We start from the raw sequence: 6,656 nt of genomic DNA on the forward strand, positions 1-6,656 counted from the left end.
GGGCGGGCGGCCGGGGCGGGCGGCTGGGGGGGCCCGAGCCCGGGCCAGGCCCTTTATAGCCCCGGCCCCCGTGTCGTCAGCGGCCGCGATTGGCTGCGGAGCCAACAAAAGAGGCAGCGCTGTCATCCGAGGCGAGAGAGGGAGCCGGAGAGAGCCGAGGAAAAGAGAGAGAGAGAGGGAGGGAGCGAGGGCCCAGAGAGAGATGAAGAGATACTGGGGTGAGGGAGAGGAAAGGAGAGATAGAGAAAGTCAGAGTCAGAGAGCCCAAGGAGAGACAGAGAGATAAAGGGGCAAGAGACAGATCAGACACAGAGATAGGTAAAGCAGGAGGAAGAGGAGAGAGAGACAAACAAAGGGGGATAAGAGAGAGTCAGACGGGAGAAGACAGAGGAGAGACTTAGCTAGAGACAGAGACAGAGAGGCAAAGAGACTGGTATAAACTAGTGGGAGAATTAGAGGGGGAGAATCAGGGACAAAGACAGGGGAGAGAGACCACAGGGGGAAGAGATGTATGGCTAGACAGAAGGAAGGGATGGAAGGCCACAGAGCCTGACCACAAGAGTCAGGGGTGCAGAGAGATGGGAACAGGGACAGAGAAACTGATGGGACAAAGACCAGAGTCCTGGGAAAGAGAGAGAGGGAGAGAAATCAAGGGGGAGAGGCTTGGGAGATGCCGAGGGAGCCCCTGAGGAGGCAGACACAGAGGATCAGGGGAAAGCAGAGATGAGAAGACAGAGAGTTTTGAGGAGAGGAAAGACAGCACAGTGACAGGGTCAGCCTTGGTGGGAGTATGGAGAGCCTGAGGGGGAGGAGGTGGGGAATTTGAGCCCAGAGGAGCCCCAGCTACTGGAGGTAGCCCAAAGAAAATGTTTAAAGAAGCCATGGAGGGCAGCATCAGGCTGGGCTCATTGGGAGCTCAGGAACAGTGAGATGGATGGAAGGTTGGGACATGGGGGCTAGCAAGGGAGACCAGGAGACAAAGAGGCCAGAGATAATCTGAGCAGGTGGGGAAGTGGTGGGAAGCCCTGAGACAAGAGCAAGTCTTGAGGGATAGAGAGTCAGCAAGCTGGAAAAGGCAGAAGCAAGGGGCCACTGGGCGGGGGTGGGGTGGGAGGAAGCAGGCTGGAGACCGCTATGCTTGCAGAGGAATCTGGACCTCTGAATTCCTAGTTATACTTTTGCATCTGCAGGGTCTTAGAAGTCTGAGAAGGCTCTTGTAATTGCAGGGGTGGGAATGAGAGAGATGTCTGAGTTGGGGACAGCAAGTTGCAAAGGGAGAAACCCAGATGTGGGACCAGCCCTAGTTTCCAGGTGTGACCCTGGGTACAGCCAGAGGGCAGAGTGGAAGAGTGTTAAAAGGCTCCTCAGGTGCTTGACTTCTGGTTCTGGATTCCTCTCCTCAGTCCTCAGTTTCTCCAGGCTGATTTCTTGAGTCCAAAGCCCTGGAGGTCAATAGACAACCAACAGATTGAAAATGTTTGAGTGGGGTGTGTGTGTGTGTGTGTGCCTGGGTGGCTCAGTCGGTTGGGTGTCTGCCTTTGGCTCCAGTCCTGGGATTGGGTCCATTGGCTCTCTGCTCAGCGGGGAGCCTGCTTCTCCCTCTCCCTGCTGCCCCCCCTGCTTATGCGCGCTCCCTCTGTCAAATAAATAAATAAAATCTTAAAAAAAAGAAAGAAAGAAAATGTTTGAGGGGATCAGGTCTTGCTCTTTTCCTGGTACACACAATGTTTACTGAGTAAAGAGATGAACATTATTGGGCTTCTCAGGCAGAATAAAGAGACACCAGTTTCATCTCTGGATTACAGCCCAAGAGAATGTCTTAAAATGGCTTTATGGAACACCAGGTATAAGGATAAAGTTGGGCTGGGGAGCTGTGGTGAAATGAGGAAAGAAACTGGAGGTCCAAGTATGAGGCAGGAAGGTTGGGTAGGGATCAGGAGGACCAGGCTGGGGAGCTTTGAAGAGATGAACATTTCCGTGGAGAACAGACACGAAGACCGCAGCAGAATGCAATACATTTAGACAGCTGGTTCTCTCCCTTGTTTTGGACCAAGACATGGGCATCTCAACATTTCATCAACTTTCTTCATCTATAAAATGAGTATCACACTGTCCCTCAACTAGTTGTGAGGATTACATAGTAATCAATAGTGGCCTTCATGTGCTCTTTCTTCATGATTCTCTTCTTACCTTTCTGATTTCTTAGACTAGTGATTGCCTTTATCACATATTCTGGCATAGTCCATTCTCCAAAATATTTCTCTGATGTCATTTCCTCAGTAAAATTGCAAACTCCTTGATAGCCGAGGTGGTGTCACCTCCTTCTCCTTCCTCAGAGAAGGTGGCCCAGCCTTCACTTTCTCACCAAGCATGTTTCTACTGGTAGGTCTATGAGGGATGCAAAGATAAATTTCCTCTGGAAACATTTAGACTGGACAGGACACTAGATAAACAGTAACGGCCAAAACTCCAAGCCAGATGCCTCCTTGATATTTCCATCTGGATGTCCCAAGGCACCTCAAACATCATGGGTTAAATATGATAATTAGATAACTCCTCTCCCCCCAAAATGTGCCCCCATGACAAGCATCCAGGCCAGAAACCTGGAGGTAGACTTCACCTTCTTTCTCTTGATCATCTCTGAATCTTTGCATAAGTTGTTTCCTCTTCCTAGAACAACTCCCCTTCCTACCTCCACTGCCCCCACTCCCCAGTCTCTTGGCCAAATTTATTCTTTCTTCAGGTCTCAGTATAACCAGATTTTAGACATGTGTCTTCCAGGAGTTCGTTGCTGACTCCCAAGCCGAGAGTAGATGCTCTTCCTCGCTACATCTGCACCATTCTGTGTGCATGAGGTTTCAGGAGCAAGTTACTCTCACATAGCTTCTAGACTAGAACTAGGCTGCCTGGGTTCAAGGTCCCGCCCTCCCACCTTTCTGGCAGTGTGAACTTGGCTCTTTATGCCTCAGACTCCTTATCCTTAAGATGGGGATGACAATATTGTAGCTATTTCATAAGGTTATGAGGATTAACTGCCTGACCCACAATTCTTTTTTTTTCTGACACACATTTCTAAATGAGTTATTAGTCATTACTATTACCCCCATTTATCACCTTACACTGTGAGTGGGACCCAAGAGAGCAGGAAATTTTTCCACCAAAGTGTTCCTTAGCTCCTTTGAATGAAGAATGAATGAACTCTGTTAACTGGATCTGGTCAGAGCCGGGTTGGGGAGAGAAAACTGGGTATTTATGGCCATGAGGAGTTATGGGTGTCTGCCAAATGCCAGAAAGCAAGAGTCAGGAGCAATGTGTGAGACAGGAAAGGATTTCCACCTCCTGGCTTCGTCCCCACCAGTTCCAGGACTGGGCTTAATCCAATGAGTGAGCAAGACTGCCATCTGGTGGTAGAATCTGGAATTTTAGCTTCTTGGAGGTGGGACTAAAACTGTTTTGTTTTGCATACTTTGCATATTTTCACTTTAGATTTCTAGTCCAAGAAGTTCTATATCATAATGCATTAAGCCTTGTTCCTCTCTCCAGCCCCTCCTACATCTTGCTTCTTTCCCTCAGGTTTGGTTACTGTTGGGTTCCCCTGAGTTGCAGGAACTAATCCCTGGGAGGTCTCTTTCGGGAGCTTCAGACTTCCAGCTGCCCTAGACCTAGTTCCCAAGGGGGTGCCCTGCAGGCTTCACGGAAAAGGAGCTGGGAGAGATCTGGACCTTTAGATCTTTACTCATCCCAATACAGGCTAACCAGGGGTTGGGGCCCCGCCCACTGTCCTGGTCTCCCTGGCAACTGTCTTCCTGCCAGGGGTGTCCCTCTCCGGCGTTACCCAGGCAACCTGCAAGGCCCGCCTCCTTCAAGGTCCTGACTGGTTCACAGCAAATGTGGGTCGGGGCCTAAGGGAAGGCCTTAGGGTTGGAAGACAGCGAGTCGTGCCTGGAGAGAAGCAGGAGGTGTCCCAGGGGGAGGGAATGAGGTTTCAGGAGCTACTGCAGGAAAGAGGGGCTTGTGTAGCCTCCGGTAGAGGGTCTGTTCCATCCTACAGGGAACTGTAGCTCTTGGGAGCTGGGCGCCAGGGTTCAAGGCCAGAGACCCCGGGGCCACTCTCAGAGCAGACACCAGAACTGGAGAACCTCTGTAAGGAGGAGGGACTCCTGTTACCCTGCATCCCTAGGCCGCAGACTATCCCTCACACTTAAACTGCGCTGTCCATCAGAGATGGGTCAATGGGCAGCAACTCAGGATCCCTAATGCCATCTCTTCTTTTTCCTCCTAAAGCCCCTATTTTTAGGATCAGTGGTTCATTCCCTGGCACCACTGGTCTTTCCAAGGAGAGGAGGGGCTGGGGTCATTGCAAAGCTGCTGAGTGGAAGTTGCTGAGTGGAAGTTGCTGAGTGGAAGTTGCTGAGGGGCTTCCCTACCAGGCTTGCTTCCCCCTTCTCCTGCCCTCCCAGCCTGAGCCTCTGGGAATGTGGTATGGGGAGGCTATTCTGGGCTGGGGCTGGAATGTTAGTGGAATGGACCCCTCCTAGGTCTCTGCCCACAAAGCCTGAAGCCCCCAGAGAGGACCTCACTGTGTAATTACCATCCTCTTGCACACCAGGCTCGAAACCCTATAATTATCCTGCTGGATCTCCTAGCAGGCCTGTTAACCTCTTTAACCCCAAGGCCCTCGAAGAGAAGTTGGAGATCAGACAGAGGGCGCCAAAGAGTTTGTATTTGGGGGGAAGCAGGTGGAGGTGGAGTACAACTGGGGAACTCAGAGTCATTTGGAGTCACATCTTCCTTTGCCGCTGGCCTTCCTGAAGACAGCCCTGCCCCACCCCCCTCAGCTTCCCTTATCCTCTTAGGGCAGGCCCAGCCCTCCAACTCCACAGGTGGACCCTTTTTCCCATCTTCCTTTGGCCTTCCCAGGCGTCTCCCCTTTTTCTTTCTTTCTCACCAATTGCTCCCTCTCCAGGCCCAGGCCCGACATGGGGTCCTGCTGGGGGCAGTGGTCAAGGCTGCCCCCATGCCCAGTTTGGCCAACAGGAGGCACCTGCTGGTCAAGGGAAAGGATGGGTCGAAAGGAGGGGTCTGAGCCCAAAGCCTGCTTCTCCTTTTCCAGGGATTTCAAAACACTGGGAGGCATTTGTCACCGCAGGAGGTGACAAAGTCTGATGTGGGCTGCCAGGTGAGGGGTGCTGGAGTCGGGAATGCTCAGAGGGAAGCTAATGTCCAGGAGAGAGCCCAGGGCAGTGAAGATCAAGGTTGTTGCCAAGAGAGGTGTGTGTGTGTGTGTGTGTGTGTGTGTGTGTGTGTGTAGTAATGGTGAGGGTGTGTGGATGGCCAGAAGGTCTGGCTGGGGTCTGGGAATGGGAACCAGAAATTAGAGATGTGAGGGCAGAAGAGACTTCTCTGGGCTCTGCCTGGGGGTGCCAGCGACCCCCAGCCACTCAGACCCTGCCTCATCTCCTCACTTCTGGTTCCCTGAACTGCAAGTCCACATGCAGGGGGAGGAGTCTACTGTGTGGATAGTCTGAGTGAATGCTCCCCAAGGCCTCCTGTGCTCTGCTGCATCCCCCCCACCTATGTCAGGGGGCCCCTGCCATCCAGGGCTTCTCTTTGGCACAGCCCTCCCCACACTGTACTTTTGTCTGTGCCTACAGGTTGTAATCACCTTGAAGGCAGAACCATGTCTTACTCATCTCCATAGAGTCCCAGTGCCTGGCATGTTTAGGGCTTTCAATGGATGGATGGATCGAAGGATGCCCCGAGGAACAGATGCCTGAAGTAACCACCCCATCCCATCATTGCCTCTTCTCAATGTTCCCATGTTCCTATCTGCTCCATCCCAGGGGAAAACTTAGTTGTACAGGTCTGTGATTCTCAGGTGGAGACCACCGCCTCCTGAGCTGTGGCCCTGGATCAGAACCACACAGCAGCTGACCTCCTGGGCCAGGCTGTGCATGAAGACGCCACGGGAGGGGCTGCCTGCCCTGCTCACTCACCTGCTGGGCACCTAGAGTGACCCCATGGGCAATAGTGAGGAGGCTGGGACAGGAACCAGACAAGGTTGGGGAGAATGAGGGGCCAGAAGTCAGGGGCTGGGGCCCAAGGAGCAGAGAAAGGAATAGGCAAGGACAGAGGAAGGGTGCTGAGGATGGAACCTGGGCAGTGGGGGGTGGGGTGGGGTTGGAACCAGAGCGGGGCCCTGGGGCTTCAAATGGGGCTCTGGGCCAAGGCCAAGGTGGGAAGGAGGGACGGAAGGAGGCTGTTGTCCCTCCCAACCCTTTCTTTGGCCACCTCAAGTGGGGTGGAGTCCAGATATTTATTTATTTTTAAAGAATTTTATTTTATTTTATTTTTTTAAAGATTTTATTTATTTATTTGACAGAGAGAGACACAGCGAGAGAGGGAACACAAGCAGGGGGAGTGAGAGAGGGAGAAGCAGGCTTCCCGCGGAGCAGGGAGCCCAACGCGGGGCTCGATCCCCAGGACTCTGGGATCATGACCTGAACCAAAGGCAGACACTTAACGACTGAGCCACCCAGGCGCCCCTAGATATTTCTCAAAGCAAAATCATTTTCATTCCGATGAGCCTCAACACAGGGTATGCTAAAGCCTTAAGGTAACAAAGACTGAAAGTACAAAACTGATCCCTTTAATCT

This window comes from Neomonachus schauinslandi, chromosome 5, assembly GCF_002201575.2.
Source record: "Neomonachus schauinslandi chromosome 5, ASM220157v2, whole genome shotgun sequence".
In the NCBI taxonomy this organism is placed as follows: domain Eukaryota; kingdom Metazoa; phylum Chordata; class Mammalia; order Carnivora; family Phocidae; genus Neomonachus; species Neomonachus schauinslandi.